Source organism: Patiria miniata, unplaced genomic scaffold (genome assembly GCF_015706575.1).
Source record: "Patiria miniata isolate m_02_andy unplaced genomic scaffold, ASM1570657v1 HiC_scaffold_17, whole genome shotgun sequence".
Lineage (NCBI taxonomy): Eukaryota > Metazoa > Echinodermata > Asteroidea > Valvatida > Asterinidae > Patiria > Patiria miniata.
In genome coordinates this window covers 255,455-272,433 of record NW_024037055.1, presented here as the reverse complement: position 1 = coordinate 272,433, position 16,979 = coordinate 255,455, and the positions used below count along the sequence as shown (strand labels likewise).

The window sequence follows — 16,979 nt, the reverse complement described above, 5'->3', positions numbered from 1 at the left end:
CCGTTTGAACCAATGGGCAGCTCAACCTTGTTGCAGCTGTCGGTTAAAGTGTCATTTCTATTAGCAGTGGCTACGTCTAGACGACGTAGCGAGCTGCATTCGCTTACAGTGGAGACAGGTCACATCCGGTGGGAACCAGGGGGTGTTCGTCTGGTTCCTAAAACAGGTTTTCTGACCAAAAATCAGTCAGAATCATTTTCACCTCCTGACATTTTTGTGCCGGACATCAAATCCTTTTCGTCTGTCTCTGGTGACAGACGTTGGTGTCCGGTCAGGGCCCTGAAGTGGTACGTTGGTAGAACTAAAACGCTCCGAAGCGGCCATTCACAGCTGTTTATAACAACGACTCCACCATACCGGCCGGCCTCGCGTGATACAATTTCCCGCTGGTTGGTTACGGCCATCAAATCAACAATAGACTCACCAACAACAGATTCCGTTGGGTCAGTCCATGCACATGAGGTCAGGGCAACTTCTACTTCCTGGGCCTTTTTTAAGGGTGTTTCTATTAAAGATATCACACAGGCAGCGTGTTGGAAAACCCCCAACACCTTTACAGAGTGTTATTTGAAGGATGTCCTCCAGACGGAAGGCAGAGCCGGGAGAGTGGTGCTGAAGGCGGCGAGCCGAGCATCATCAGGTCCACAGGATCCTCTCCTACCCGGGACTTCCCTAGAATAGGTGAGTCTCCTCATCCTGGCTATTTACATTATACATTACATTGTATTGAGTATAAATGTATAGCTAAACACTCTTGTAATAAGGTCATTGGTCTTGGACAAGTTACCTTCTTTGTATACAGTTTACCTTGTGCATGGGCTTGGTTTGAAGTGTTTTAGAACTTGCTTTAAGAAGTGTCTTGTACTAACAGTACTCTTCTTTGCAGGATTCAACTGTATTATATATTATATTTATTATTATATAATACTTTACATTATGAGACGTTCCCCCTAACGAGGGCTGACGTCTCGATTAACATGTGAGGGTAATTAATATCCTTTACATGTACAGTTCTTGGTTTTTTCCCCTGTCCGCCTTTGGACGGAACAGTGGGAGCCATCTGGGGTTACATTCCATGTTTCATACCCCTGTGAGTAAGCAATAGCATCTCGCATGGCCCACCTCCTTGACGGTGCTAGTCTATGCATAAGTAGTGTTGCTCTACAGGTAAGTAGAGTGAAGTAGACTCCCCCCCCACAGAAGTGTGGTTGGGGTCTACGAACGAATACTTACCTGTAGAGCATCCCTCCCTCCTACCCCACTCTTCTCGATGCCTTGGGTACTTTGTTGTATTCCGACTTAGCACTCGAGAAAAGAGGACGCTCACGAGGCACGCATGCCGCAGGGTGTTATGGGTAGGGCGCTGGAGGGCGCTATTGTATATAACTCTTAGCGAAAATACCTGCCGGTAGGGGGAATATGCATAAGTAGTGTTGCTCTACAGGTAAGTATTCGTTCGTAGACCCCAACCACACTTCTGTGGGGGGGGGGATTCTATTGCACTTCCGGTAACACCGGACGTAAAGGTCAAGCAGTTTTGTACCCAGGAATAAGAAATGGTGCTCAAGGCACCGTCTACAACCTCACGAAAAAAACGAACACGATACCCTATTTAGTTCAAGAGATATAGGTCAAAGTATTTTGTCAAATCATGCAATCAAATCGCTTGTAATTTGATACCTGATGACGTCATGATTACGTAACGACAGTTATAACATCTTCGTAACATGTTACAAGTTCACACTAGGTTTTATGATCATACCGTAAACTGTTTGGAAGAATTTGTGCTGTGTTTCGATATCAGGCTAAAGTCTTCATTTTGAATTCACCTAACTTTGACCTTCCGGTAGACCCGGAAGTAAAGGTCAAGTGAGTTCACGTATAGGACAAAAAATGTTTATCAATTTTTGGTCTATCTGATTACAAGGTTGGAGCATAATTGATCATTTTGTTGAAGAGTTATAGATGAAAGAAGATCGTCATTTTTTTAACGAAAATCGCTTGTAATTTGACACCCGATGACGTCATAATGACGTCAGTGTAATATGCACCACTCGGAATGAGGGTCAATATATGTTAGAAGTTACAAGTTCATATCATATGCCGTTGAGGAAAAAAAAACGCGGAAACGTGCTATGCAGAAAAAAAAAAAAAAAAAGAAAGAAAGAAAGGAAGAAAGAAAGATTAATCGCAACAAATCCAAAGAGTGGTCGGGTTGTGCCCGACCACTCAAAAATGAGGAATCAGAGACATTGGAATGTTCAACAGCTCAAATTAGGTCAGTCATGGTTCAATCACTTATTAAACACAAACACTTTTGTGTTTTAACAGGCACATGGATAGAACTTCATAATTTACATGTGGTAATCTTTAACCTACATGTAAGTAGGATGTCTAGTTCGTCTCTTAGGACGGTTCTGTGGTTTGGGTTTAATAGCTGGTTGTCTTTGAGTCGTAGACATTTGGTTTGGCAGTTTATGAGTTATGGGTAAGGTGTGTTGCATTCCATGGTCGGCCATCTTCAAGCTGTTAAGTGGATGGGCTCTTGGTTTGTGTGATGCGTTGTGGCGGTCCATAGCGATAAAAACCCTTATGCTTATGTCTAGGATTCTTAACACGTATACCTAATCTCCTGTTTGGAAATGCGGATGTACTGCACCACACTTCTGGTCTGTGTATTGCTTGTACTTTGACTGCTGCCATGCAACTTGCTCGCGAATATCAGCTTGTTGTTCTTAGTTGATCTCTGTAGGTCGAATGTTCAGAGTAGTTGTCATTCGGCAATTGTGCAAGAGTTCTGCTGGTGATTTACCTGTAGTTGCATAAGAAGTGGATCTGTATGCTGTCAGTAACTCAAGTGTTGCAGTTTTCCAAGGTCGGTGTTTGCAAGTTGTGATTAGGAGAGTTTGTTTGAGAACGTGATTAAATCGCTCCACAGGTCCGTTTGCCTGTGGATGGTAAAGTAAAGTGCGGATGTGCTTAATTCTTTGCTGGATCAAATATGACTCAAAATCTGTGGAGATGAACTGGCTCCTGTTGTCAGAAACCAACTCATTTTGCAACCCTTCCCTCGCGAAAATAGAATCAAGTATAGAGCAGACAGAATGTGAAGTGTGACAGCGGCAAATGCGACCTCTGGCCACTAAGCTGTAGAAGTCAATCAAGACGATTGCAAATCGTCAGTTTTGTGGACCATGCTCAAAGGGACTGCAAATGTCAATGGCAATCTTTTGTCATGGATGAGCTGGAAGAGGTACTGGTTGCAATGGTGGAGTGCAAATGCATGCTGTCGTGTCACTAACTTGACAAGCTGCACTGCACAGTGACGAACTTGGTGTTCTATCTGCTTGTTCATACCTGGCCACCAATAGCATTCACGCAGCCTTTGCTTGGTGCGTACAATTCCCTGATGTCCTTGTGCACAATGGTAATCAGGCTTGGCTGAAGAGCAGTATATATAGGTATGACAAAATGGTCACCTCGCATAATATAGTCATCAGCAACTGAGAATTCATCCTGGAGGTTGAAGTAGGGTTGTAGTTCAATTGTAATATGCTGTTTAGCAGACCAACAGGATGTGATGTATAGTGACACGGACTTGAGGACTGTATCCTTCATTGTAGCCTTTTGGAGTTCAGTTTCTGTGACAGCGGAAGCATCAAAAAGTAGTGCTGAATCCTTAAATCTGAAAACTTAAAGATTTCATCATCAGTATATTCAGTTGCGTGCACTCTATAGAAGGCCATGGCAGTCTAGATAGAGCGTCAGCCACTCTATCGTGAGCACCAGTATAAAATAAACATTTGTAGTTGAAATCCAGCAGACGAGCAGCCCACCTTTTTGTGGCCACACGTGGGGACAGCAATGTAGTTAAGGCTTGATGATCAGTTTGAAGAGTAAACTGACGGCCCCAATAGTACATGTACCATTTCTCACATGCCCACACGCATGCAATTGCTTCCTGTTCACTGACTATTTGCGTTCTGTAGTTGTAAGACTAAGAGAGCGAGATGCAAACACAATAGGAACTTATAGCACCTATGTCGTAAGCTGAAGCATCGGTAGATACGATGGTAGGAAGATCAGGGTCAGGCAGCGCAAGTGTAGTAGCATTGGAGATGTGCTGTTTGAGTAACTTGAAGCGTGACTGTGCATCCTCTGTCCAATTCAAGGGCGGATCCAGGGGGGGGCCAAAGGGGGCCATGGCCCCCCCCCCCCAAAACGAAACCAATTTTTTTTTTTTTTTTTATGTGACATCGCAATAAAGGCAGGCAATGAGTACACCACCATCTTTTCCTCAAAAAAACATTGGTTAAAGTGGTCAGAAATTGCCTCAGATCGCACCACAGAGCATCTAGAATCCAAAAAATTTTCGGGGCCCTTAAGCGGGCCCCGAACCCCACGCCGTAATTTTTTTTACCCACCTTTTTGGGGGACCAAAACTTTTTTGGCCCCCCCAAAAATTGTGTTCTGGATCCGCCCTTGGTCCAATTAAACTGAGTGTTCTTGCGAAGGAGTGCGCTGAGTGGTTCAACCATTGTTGTGTAATCTGGAGTAAGGTATGGCGAGCCAAAGTAACATTTTTATATCTCTAAATCATTTAGAGATATATATCTCTAAATACTTTCTCCCAATCATTTAAAAGACCAATTATTTTTATAAATAAGTGACACTCGAAAGAGCTTTTTGTCAATAATTTAAAGATATCTTAAATTATTAAGAGATATCTCAAATTCATATTTAGAGATATCTCTAAATGTTTTAACCCTAACATCCTAAGGGCTCTTTGGGGGTCAAGGACCAAATGCCACAGAACACTACATGTTTTATGCACACTTGTATGAAGAGAAATGCTACAGGTTACTACTCGGTAGTATTTTGTAGCTTTAGGTGAGGTTAGGGTTAATAATATCTTTAATCATCTAAAGATACCTCTAAATCATTTAGAGATATCTGTAAATGTTGGCATCAGCAATTGTTTTAAGCACACCGTTTTATTGGTCACCCCAATGTTTTTTTAATAACACTTCTATTGCCATCCTTTGTAATTTAAATGCAAAATTTGGTTGGCATCAATATGGGCTTAAATTAAAGTGCATTATTTGGCAACGTGGATGACATGAATTTCTTTTATTTTGCAACTTCTATTTTACATGAAATGCATTTTTTTTTTAATAACATCATTTGCCTGCGTGTGTGGTGCTTCTTAATTTGTGAACCTCACTGGAACCATGACTGTTTCAGAGATATCTCTAAATATTTAGAGATGTCTCTGACTCTTTGAAAACAATAATAATAATAATAATGGATGTAGGAGAAAGACTATAAGTGTAATTGTGTTTTCATTGAAATTCATGACTAATCACGAGAAGGGGCTATATCACTGCTATGGTACATGATGTTGTCGCATGATATTCTAAATATAGCGCCCTGTATCTGGGGGCCAAAGAAGTGATTGACCTTGAGTCAACTTAGACATTAGAAGTGTGCACGTCTCATAGGGTCGTGTGTAAAGTTGTCGTTTTGGGGGGAGTTAGTTGTGGGAAAAGCATGGCGTCCGAGTAGAGGTGGGGAATTAGTGCACCAACAATAAGCCCGAATGATTTTGGGGGGAATCACCACAACCTAATCTGACTGGAATCTGAATCGGCTAGAATCTTCTGACCCTAATTCCCTAGGGGATGTGCAAAATCGTATTAAAACTGGAGGATTCAGGACTGTTACGGCTATTAAAGTGTCGTCAAGAATTAAATACTACTGCTAATAATCATCAAATCAACCGTATTAAACCTCTGTCTATACTGAGTACATCATTTGCATCAGGACAGTCTTTGTATGATAGACCCCTAGCCCTGGTGGACTCCCTTTCCTCCCTACGTTACGGAGGGAGTCCTGAGTATACATGTGCTCACAACCGAACGAAAACATTTCTTACCAATAATTTCAATATTTTTACCTTGTTGGAGAAGCTAATTTTTACGTCGTATATTCTATGTGTCCTTATCTGTTAGTACGCTAGGTTCAGGAATTCCATATGCGATGCTGACTGACGTCAATCAGGAAAATAAACTCGAAAGCATCGTTAAACTTGTACGTGTTTAGTCTCTTTTCATCAGTTTCTCACCGCCGAGTCTATTCTAGTCGTACATCATACCATGAACGTCTGTGCAGCGTGTAGTCTGGTTCCCTAGACCGGACAATTATTCTCGACGCTCATATCACATCTGGTCCGAGGGACAGACTATGCCGCATGAATATGCAGTGCGCACGCGCGATTTGCTTAGTAACCACCCTCATACGCACGCGCACTTACTTGAAGGCGCGGTCGCTAATCCAATGACCGAGTGTGTTTTCGCGCCAGTTACCAGAAACACACTTCGGCTTTGGTCATTGGTTGAGCGTTTTCGTGACATCGGTTGGCTGGAGTGACGTCACGGTTCAACCAAAACTAAACAAATGAGGGCGCTAGCGTGCGTGCGCGCTTTCGGATCGTACGCACGTACATTTGTACATATCATGTACATTGTACATGACGTACGACTCTGTGAATAAACTGATGAAAAGAGACTACAAACACATACAAGTTTAACGTTGCTTTGGAGTTTATTTTCCTGATTAACGTCAGTCAGCATCGCATATGGAATTCCTGAACCAAGTGGCCAATAGATAAGGATACATAGAGTATGTAGGCGTGAAATAAGCTTCTATAACGAGGTAAAACATACAAAACTCTGGTAAAAATATTGGGATGGTTTCATGTAGAAAAGTCTTGTCCTGGACGTTAGTCGTATTGCAATGAAGACTTCGTCCAACCTGGGCTAGATAGACCCCAAAACCCCTCTTGATTCTACACAGGATCAAATAATACTACATGAAGATTTATAAAGCACATATATCCACCTATTAAGGTGCTCAAGGCATTATAAACACAATTAATCGAATTTACTCAGAAAATAAACATTATACCAATAGAGAGAGAAAAAAAAAATACAAATTACAAATGAAAAAATAAACAACAGATATGTAGAAATGCAGCCGGTGTCTAGGTGCATTCCTCCCATGTGAAGAACATGAATGTCGGGCTACATTGCCAGGCATCTCCAATTCAGCTGTATACATGAAAATGTGACGAATGGACACCAACGCCCATGCCACTCACGTGATCGGAATGCGTGTAGCTCAGATAACAATAAAGAGAATGAATGAAGCTAAAATCAGAGTCATCAGATGTGTTTCGATGGATGCTTTGAAGGAGAGAATGGCATCAGATGTCCTAATGTGTATTGCATTGGTTCCACAGGTGAAGTATTTAAAGTGTCTGAATAACTTACACACGATTTAGAGATGTCTCTGAGATATCTCTTAATCCATTATTCTATTATTCATTTAGAGATATCTCTAGATGAATTGGAGAATAATCTTTTAGAGATGTCCTAAATCTTTTAGAGATATCTTTAAATCTTGTAGAGATATATAAATGTTACTTTGGCTCGCCATAGTAAGGCCTTCGGACGAAACGGTATGGCCCAGGAAGCAAAGGTTTGACATATTGATGTGGGATTTGTCATATTTCTGTAAGGAGGTTCAGTACTGCAGAGAGATTTGCATCATTTTTGTGCTTTTGATCGCGACCGAAGAGGACAACGTCTTCAAGGTAACATTGTACTCCATCAAGACCACTTAGAGTGCACGACATGGGGTTTTGGAAAGCCGACAGTGCAGATGCTAATCCAAAACAGAAGTTCTTGAAGCGGAACAAACCAACATGTGTAATGAAGGCTGTGAGATAATGCATGTCTTCATGTAGTAGTAGTTGATGGTACGCAGAATTCATGTCAAGGGAGCTGAAAACACTTGTGACACCCATTCATTGGTGTTGATACGCCCGATGATATCTGCATCTTTGAGACATTTGAGCTCATTTGCCACTTTGTCCCACAGTCCCTGCTCAGCAGTCTCTGGTACATTGGATTGAGGGAGGGATGGGCGTACTTTGACTTTGTGTACATAGATTTTTGCAAGTCCAACTTTCTCATTGAAGAGCTCGATCTGGGTATTGTTTGCGCATGTCCGTTGAATTTTGGTTGGATGGAGTAGTTGCAGTTGGAGATGGAGGAATTGACGATGGAGGTTGTGAGTCGTTGCCATTCACGTGCATGACCTTACCACCTGTGATTGTAATATCCAGGCGTCGGATCAAGTCTAGTCCCACGATATTGAAGCCAGACTGAACAACGAAAAAGTGCACAGGAACACAACGCTCAGGATTAATTGCAAGACAAACAGTGGTGTGGAATGTACCCAGTACTGTTATTGGTTCGTGCAGGTAAGTAGTGAGTTTAGCTGTTGTAGGTTGCAATGCCTCGTGTGCAAAGAACTTTCCCAATGACGATGCAGGAATTATTGACACAGCAGCCCTAGTATCAACAGTCATCACAAGTTGCACATATCGGCCAAGGATCACGGAGCAATTGATACTATCAGCATGTGAAATGTGCTGAATGGTCAAGATGTTGAAGTCTTGATAGTCTGGATGAAGTGCTACAGGATTATCACTGGTGAATACTCCATGAACCGAATTGCGTGTAGGTGGAAATCGCTGTCCAGACCAGCAAACACGTGTCTATATATAATACCCTATTTTTCCCAATAGCGTACTTGGCTTTGCAGTAAGGACCATTTGCTTCGTGTGATTTGTTCCCCAAAGCGTTAGCAAATCTGTGAATGCAGCTGTGCTGGTCTAGATTCTTGCAGAGGCTGGTCGTGGTTTGCAATTTTGCTGTAGGGTGTTAGGTGTGTAACTGCATGTACGTCTGCCTCTGGAGTATGGCTCCTGGAAACTGTGAACGTCTGCGAAATTTGTATCTTTCTGCAACCACTTTCAGTTTGGGTTGGAAATGTCTGTCAAGCACCCAGAGAGTAAAATCATATTCATCATCCTTTTCCCCTGCATTCTCTTGTGGAAGCGTATGGAATGTGCGCTGACCTTCCAGTGCCAAGGTAGTGCAGTAGCAAAGCATGTTTACGTAAGGCAGGATATGTATTTGCAGCTGATGCAACAGTGCACGTTTCAAACATACCTCGCCACTGAGTCCATGGAACTGGGGGAGTTCCGGAGTTATGAGAAGAATAGAGGCAATGGAATTGATGCCATGGCTAGTGAGAAACCTCAGTATGATCTATATAATCCTCCATCGTCGCCAGTTAATGTTAGGTCCAAGGTGTATAAATGGGTTACAAATCCAGTACTGAGAGAGAACAATTCAGATTCGAGGGTAACACTTTATTCATACAATTCCAACATGGCGCTGCCCTCTCTTTTCAACTCTGAGGGCGCTATGCAAATACAAAAAAAGTGTGAACACAACATGAGGTCAGCCACAGGAAGATCTTCAATCATAAATATACCACACCTGGAAAGGGCTGCTTTGCCTTTTAAGGAGAACCACTTGACGTTCTGGGCGATATATAAATTTGGCTAGGATGTGGCAGGTCTTGCCTTGCACTGGACGTCCACAGCGGTGTGCATTTTCTATTTCTGGTTCCATGTCACACTTCTTCTTCAGGATTTGATGAACATGTATCCTCTCTGAATTAAACCAATATTTACTTTGCACTTTATAACTGATGATGCCATCAAATGGGAATTAAGGTGTTCTTAGAAGGTTTTAAAGGGAATGCACATCATTGGCTTTTGCTGTAATTTTCGGAAATGAACTATTTGAGGGGTTAGTATAATAGATCAAATAATGTTACACTGACATTTTTGAAGTTTTGTGTTCGAAAAGTTGGAAAAAACAAGAAAAACAAAAATGTTCAAGTAGTCTGGTTCCCTGACTCCACAAAAGATAAAAAGGATCAATTTATAGATGATGGAAAATTGTACGGCAAGGGAACCAGTCTTAAACTGGCCTGCACCCGTTCATGAACATGTAACCAATAGCAAACAAAATTTGGACTGAAAAATGGTAAATTTGGAGCAGTGGTTGAAAAATAGTTAGGTTTTTCCAATGCTGGTCGGCCGACCACCGTTGGAAATGTATACAAAAATACCATTTTCTCGAAAATGACTTCACACCAGGTGCCATAATTTTACAAGATGCTTGAGACTGTCATTTACCAACATCCTAGTAAGGTATTTCATAAAAACTTGGTAGTTTTATTTTTCGATGTTTGCAAATGTTGTATATTCCCTTTAAACACTATGTTTAAGATTTATTGGAGTCTATGGAATGCTGATAATTACCCGAGGCGAAGCCGAGGGTATGTCCCTCTACAACTCCTTACTTTATAAGGAGACTGGCAAGAGCATCGCACGTACTGTGCGATATCGCGCAAAATGCAGCTGCGCTGGTGAAGTGTAAATTTTGGACAATGACTGGCCATGTGACGGCTCTCTACCAATGGGAATGGGTAAACTGCCTTAGGTATTTATGAATTTCAGATTAAAAGAAATTGTTTCACTGGAGGGGTATCGTCATTGCCTACGGCGTCTGTCCGTCTAGTAGTTTGTCCGTTCTGAAAATACCCCCTTGTGGGGTGATGTTCCTTTCAGGACACATCACCCCACTATTTTCACAATAGAAAAACAACACCCCAGAAGAGAATCTTTAGAAAAAGGGATAATGGGAACACAATGCTATCACCCCACAATTCCGTCTGGCTAGACCGTTCGTCCATCCATCCTTCCCGGCAGCTTAGTTTTCAGATGACAACTTGAGTTAGAAATGTTGTTTGGGATTATAACTTTAGAAGGGGATTGCCCTTGGATACAGGCAAGTTAGGATTGGTTTTGTGGTCAAAGGTCAAGGTCACATTCACAACTTTAAAAAGTGGACAATGACTTAAAAAATTTGCGAGCCTGAACTCTGCGCTTAACTCAGAAGTATGCAAGTTGGTGTGGTTTAAGTGTCAAAAGGTCAAAGGTCAAGGTCACAATGGTGAGTTTAAGATGAATGGTTGTCGGATGATAACTTAGTTAGAAATGTGATTTGGGTTTAACTTTAGAAGGGGATTGCCCTTGGATACAGGCAAGTTAGGATTGGTTTTGTGGTCAAAGGTCAAGGTCACATTCACAACTTTAAAAAGTGGACAATGACTTAAAAAATTTGCGAGCCTGAACTCTGCGCTTAACAAATGTACTTGTAGATCTCTAGTTGTTCATATTGAATTGAGGAATTGATCTTATCTACTGTTTTAAAGTGGCTATTGTGGAAACACCACATTCTATTTTGGTTGCTCTTAAACAATATTTTCAAAATTTATAAGAGTGTGCTTGCATACGCACCTTTGAAAATCATCTGAAGTGATTGTAATTTTCTTCCAAAAATACAATTTTACACAACGATTTTGCACAATATTTTGTACATGCCCTATCTCCACTTTCAGAATTTTTTTTTCTCTAGTAAATCAGTATCTTTTTTCCCCAGATATTTAAGAATGTTCCTACATGCCTTCAATCTGTGTTACATTTTGTTTCCACTTATGATTACAGACAAAGGATGTTGCACATATTTGGGAACTTGGAGGTGGTACATTTCTGTCTGAGCTCGTAGAGGTACCCATAAAAGAAGACAATATTCTGTGAGTATAATTTATTTAACCCCCTCACAGGGGCGTAGCACAGTCTTTTTTTATTGGGGGGGGGGGTTAAAATCTTTTGAAAAGGGCATTTGCACATCCGTGCTGAAATAGTAGGCCAGCCAAATGTGGAAAAGTACCCTGGAGAATAATTTCACTTTATTTTTTGGTAATAGCTGGCATCCATGCTAGATCCTTTCTTTGAACCATAACAAACAACATGTTGGTGGATGCCACCATTAATTTTGACCCTAAATACATTGTATACCTAATTTGCATAAATCTTTAATACCTGCCGTGTAGTATATTTTTGCCCTTATTTGGGAATATCTTTTATTTTTTTATTTTTTTGAAAATTTTATTTTGGTGATTCTACTTCACATCCTTACTTCAACAACATTTTCTAACGCATATAAGCGACTGAATAACTATTAGTATATAGTAACAATCCAAAATGGCTCCTATTATACCCCAAAGTTGGGCGCATTTTACTTTGTCTCCATATATCTTCAAGAAGTCTTGCCAAACATCAGTATTGATGAGCTTCAAATTCACCTAGTTGCTTACTGGCACAGTAACCCTATTAAAACCTTACAGAAATTCATGTGACGATGATAACATTGTGACATTTAGCCCAGCAAACAAAAACGGGAAAACAAGGTGTCTGTTAATTAGCCTAATTAGTGAAGGGTTGCCTAACGTGAGAGACTTGAAACAGTTCAAGGACATTCTCTAAATGATTAGAAAGAAAATTAACGGGAAAGAAAATATTTTGACACTGACATAATTATTACAAACATGTTTTTTGGGTTTTTTTTTGGGGGGGGGGTGTTTCTTGAACTTATTCAGGTATCCCACGTTAGGCGACCCTTCTCCTAATTTAAGCCCAGTTTACGAACAGCAAGCTCATTTTCCCCCGTTTTTGTTTGCTGAGCTTAATACCACATTGTTATCGTGTTCACATGATTTCCCATAAGGGTTTTAATAGGAACACCAAATCATTTGGGCACACCAAATCATTAAATCATTTTGTTTACGGTCCAATAGACAATCAAAACTGGGAACAGCTCTGTGGTTGTTCACAACCACAACCTCCAGTTTATTTTTAAGTCATTGCCCTTAGCATTTGAACACGTTTTTTTTGTGTTACCGGCACTAAAATTAATCCGATTTGCCTTTATACTCGGCACACCTTAGACCAGCACCTGAAGATGTGTGCCGAACATTGACGTCATCGCAAGTCACATGACTTAGAATTATAGGTGCATATTTTAAAGGTCTATATCTCCAGAACTGCAGGTCTGATTGGGTTGAAACTTGGTATGTACCTAAACCGGGTTGTGTTATATATGAAAATTGAAGTGACGTCACGATGACGTCATCATGTAAAATGTGACTCATATTAAAAGTGCATATTTTGAAGATCAATATCTACAGAACTACCTGTCTGATTGGGTTGAAACTTGGTATGTACCTAAACCGGGATGTGTTAGAGATGAACATTTACGTGACGTCATGATGACATCATCACGTGACATGCGATTTCATATTAAAAACTGCATATTTTGAAGGACAATGTATACAGAACTACCAGTCTGATTGGGTTGAAATTTGGTATCTAGACCAGGATGAAACTTTAAGTGACGTCACAGTGACCTCATCAAAAGTACATTAAAAGTACATATTTTGAAGGCCTATATCTATAGGACAACATGTCTGATTGGGTTGAAAGTTGGTATGTACCTAGATTGGGATGTGTTATAAATGAAAATTGAAATGAGCTCATGATGACGTTATTTAGTGATATGGGACAGCATATTAAATGTGTATATTTTGAAGGCCAATATCTACAGAACTGTATTGGTCCTGATCACTCTACCACACGTCATATCAGTCTTACCTGACATATAAACATACAATAAAATTGCAGAAACAGCCGTATGTTAGTACACAAACATAATTGGCTGTTTCGGCACTTTTGCCGAATCAGCCTTTGTTTTCGTTAAGATTTTTTTTTTCTTTTTTTTTTTTCCTTCTTTTTCAGCCATTCCCCATAGCATTTGTACACGTTTTTACAGTGGAAGGCACTTTGGGCAATAAAATCAATCCGATTGACTTTATACTCGGCACACACTTAGACCAGCATCTGAAGATGTGCCCCGAAGATTGACGTCATGGTGACGTCATCGAATGATTTATTATAGAATTTTGAATATTTAATTTTTCCCATATACTTTGTACACAGAAATACAAAAAAAAATGTCGATTTTCAATGGGCATTTTTGACTCTTTGCCAGTAATTCATTTGTTCCAATCTTTGTCCAAGCAAAGACCCTAATTCAAACAACATTGTGTAATGATGACGTCATGATGACGTCATCCGGTGTGTATTTATAGGCAATTAAATTGTGACACTTTTAATATTTAAAAATGCAAAAGAAATCAATCGTACGCGTCCGCAGCATTCTGTTACCAGCAAGTGGTAGAGTAGGTTGAGGTCTTTCAGTATTTCATTCAGTGTGCGTGCAATCACGTGACCCTTGCTTCCGGTCGAAAAATGCCAAAACCGGAAGTGGCTTATTATTTGAAAATGGTAATAGATATGAACTTGCTTTTAACGGTGTTAGTCTCTTGGCTAAAAGTATTCTTCAAATCATTTACCAATGACGTCATGCAATCTTCGAGCGCCCTCTAGCGACAGGTTGAACATTTGCAAAAATGTATTTTGAATAGATGTCTGTTGCGAAGTTTGTTGGAATCGCCTAAATATTGGTGTATATGATGACCTTGATCCACTTAAGACGTGTGCGAAGTTTTAGGCGAATGACGTCATCAGACCGGAAGTTATAATAAAAAGACCCTTTTTCATTTGAAAATTCCTGAAAAATCAACCATGGCAGTTTTTATGTTACCGGTAGTTTTTACTTTAATTGTCGATTTAAGGGTAGGTCTAAAACATTTGAAAGCTTCGAGGCAATAAGCGAACTCGGACATGCCCTGCGCACGCTTAAAACTTCAGGTTGACAATACCTCTGCTCTAAAACATGCACAGAACGTCTATATGTACATACACGTACGTTACGCACATACATCGTATGTCAGTCAGCCTGCAGAGCACGTGTTGCCGAGGTCAAATCCTGTCCACATCACAGTGACCGTTTTAGCCGATTTTCGGCTAACTTTGACATATTTTATGTTCATACATGCGCATAGTCAGGGACGTATAATAAAAAATCATAATGCCAAAAAGCCCTATGCTACGTATTTAAAGGTGCAGTTTTTCTGCAGTGGGATTTTCCACAAGTCTTTTCCTATACAACACTGATATCTTACTGAGTAGTTCTGAACTTCAGCCGAGAATTACTATAAGAAGGAATGAGAAATCGTGTTTTCTTTCGCGCTGTCATTCGATTGAACATATTCCTAAGGGTCAGAATATCAAGTAATATTTCATAAAAATGTTTCAGTTCAAAGACAAATTACAAATTTAAAGGTGCAATTTTTCTGCAGTGGGATTTTTTTTTAGCCCGTTAACTTTGTACATGTGTTAGCCCATTGACTTTGTACACGTTTTCAAGCCACCATTTCTATAACTTGGCGATCTGGAATCGTCATCAATGTTACAGCCAAGGAAGACCCTCATACAAAAATTATGCCAAGACTATGACGTCATGATGACGTCATCACCTAATTTTTTTATGCCCCGCGGCGAAGCCGAAGGGGCATACTGTTTCCGCCTTGTCCTTCCGTGGGTGGGTGGGTGGGTGGGTGGGTGGGTGGGTGTGTGGGTGTGTGTGTGGGTGGGTGGGTGTGTGTGTCCGGATAAATCGTGTCAGCGCGATAACTTGAGAAATACTTAACATATGAACTTCAAATTTGGTTTGTGGATTGTTCTTGGTAATCCTAAGAAGCCTATTGCATTTGGGGCCGAAAGGTCAAGGGTCAAGTTCACAGTGGCTAAAACAATAGAAATCTTGTCAGCGCGATAACTTGAGAAATACTTAACATATGAACTTCAAATTTGGTTTGTGGATTGTTCTTGGTAATCCTAAGAAGCCTATTGCATTTGGGGCCGAAAGGTCAAGGGTCAAGTTCACAGTGGCTAAAACAATAGAAATCTTGTCAGCGCGATAACTTGAGAAATACTTAACATATGAACTTCAAATTTGGTTTGTGGATTGTTCTTGGTAATCCTAAGAAGCCTATTGCATTTGGGGCCAAAAGGTCAAGGGTCAAGTTCACAGTGGCTAAAACAAAAGAAATTTTGTCAGCGCGATAACTTGAGAAATACTTTACATATGAACTTCAAATTTGGTTTGTGTATTGTTCTTGGTAATCCTAAGAAGCCTATTGCATTTAGGGCGAAAGGTCAAGGGTCAAGGTCACAGTGGCTGAAACAATAGAAATTTTGTCAGCGTGATAACTTGAGATATACTTTACATATGAACTTCAAATTTGGTTTGTGGATTGCCCTTGGCAGTCCTAAGAAGCCTATTGCATTTGGGGCCGAATGGTCAAGGGTCAAGGTCACAGTGGCTAAAACAATAGAAATCTTGTATTTATTCTGAGATCATAGGGATTAGGGATTAATTCATATAAAACCTACAGAAGACACTAATGCTGTCAATTAATGAACGTTCCATGTGACCAAGGTACATGTAAGTTGATGTTAAAAGAGTGGTGTTATGTCATGGGAACAGTCACGGTTGCGGGGCATTTGTGTTTGTAAACACACCTGACTTGTTTAAATTTATTTTTGAAAATTTACGTGCATATTATGAAGTCCTATATCTACAGAACTGTAAGTCTGATTGGGTTGAAACTTGGTATGTGTTATAGGTAAAAAAAATTAGGTGACGCCATGATGACGTCATCCGGAGATTTTATATGACTATTTGAAGTTTTTGACCTTTTAGCCATATCTCATGAACGTAACATGCAAAATTCAAAATTCTTTGTGTATTTGGTCTGTTAGGTAAAAGGTATTTGCACAAAATTTGAAAAAAAATATCTGACATCATTATGACGTCATAAAAATGCGATTTTTCAAAATACAAATAAGGAAAGGTCTGACTGTCATGAAACTTAGCGGGTAGGTAAATAATGGTACTAGTATACAAAGTTTAAAGTGACGTCACGATGACATCATCGTTTGGTTTTTATAATTTTTAGATATTTATAATTTTATTCTGCTTTCACAAATTGCACATCTCACGAACAGAAATGCTAAAGTCAATTTTCTTAATTATATTAATCGGATTTAAGGTCAAAGCTATATGACAAATTCAAATGACGCAACAACTGCATGTAAGTTTGACTGCAAAAATTGAAGAAAAAAAACGATAAAAAGGCTTAGAAATTGACCACAAGCGTGTGGCATGTGGAGAAAATTAAACTTT

The 16,979-nt window shown here is 40.1% G+C and overlaps 1 protein-coding gene across 2 annotated transcripts in view; it reads left to right on the top strand.

Annotated features, from left to right (window-relative positions):
* The first annotated feature begins 11,474 nt into the window (after window positions 1-11,474).
* LOC119723307 (cytoplasmic dynein 2 light intermediate chain 1-like) overlaps window positions 11,475-16,979 on the top strand; it is a 73,640-nt gene continuing 68,135 nt past the window's right edge. For both annotated transcript variants that reach the window (XM_038193854.1, XM_038193855.1), the window contains exon 1: window positions 11,475-11,583. The gene's annotated coding sequence lies outside the window, so the exon portion shown is untranslated. The remainder of the gene's footprint in view (window positions 11,584-16,979) is intronic.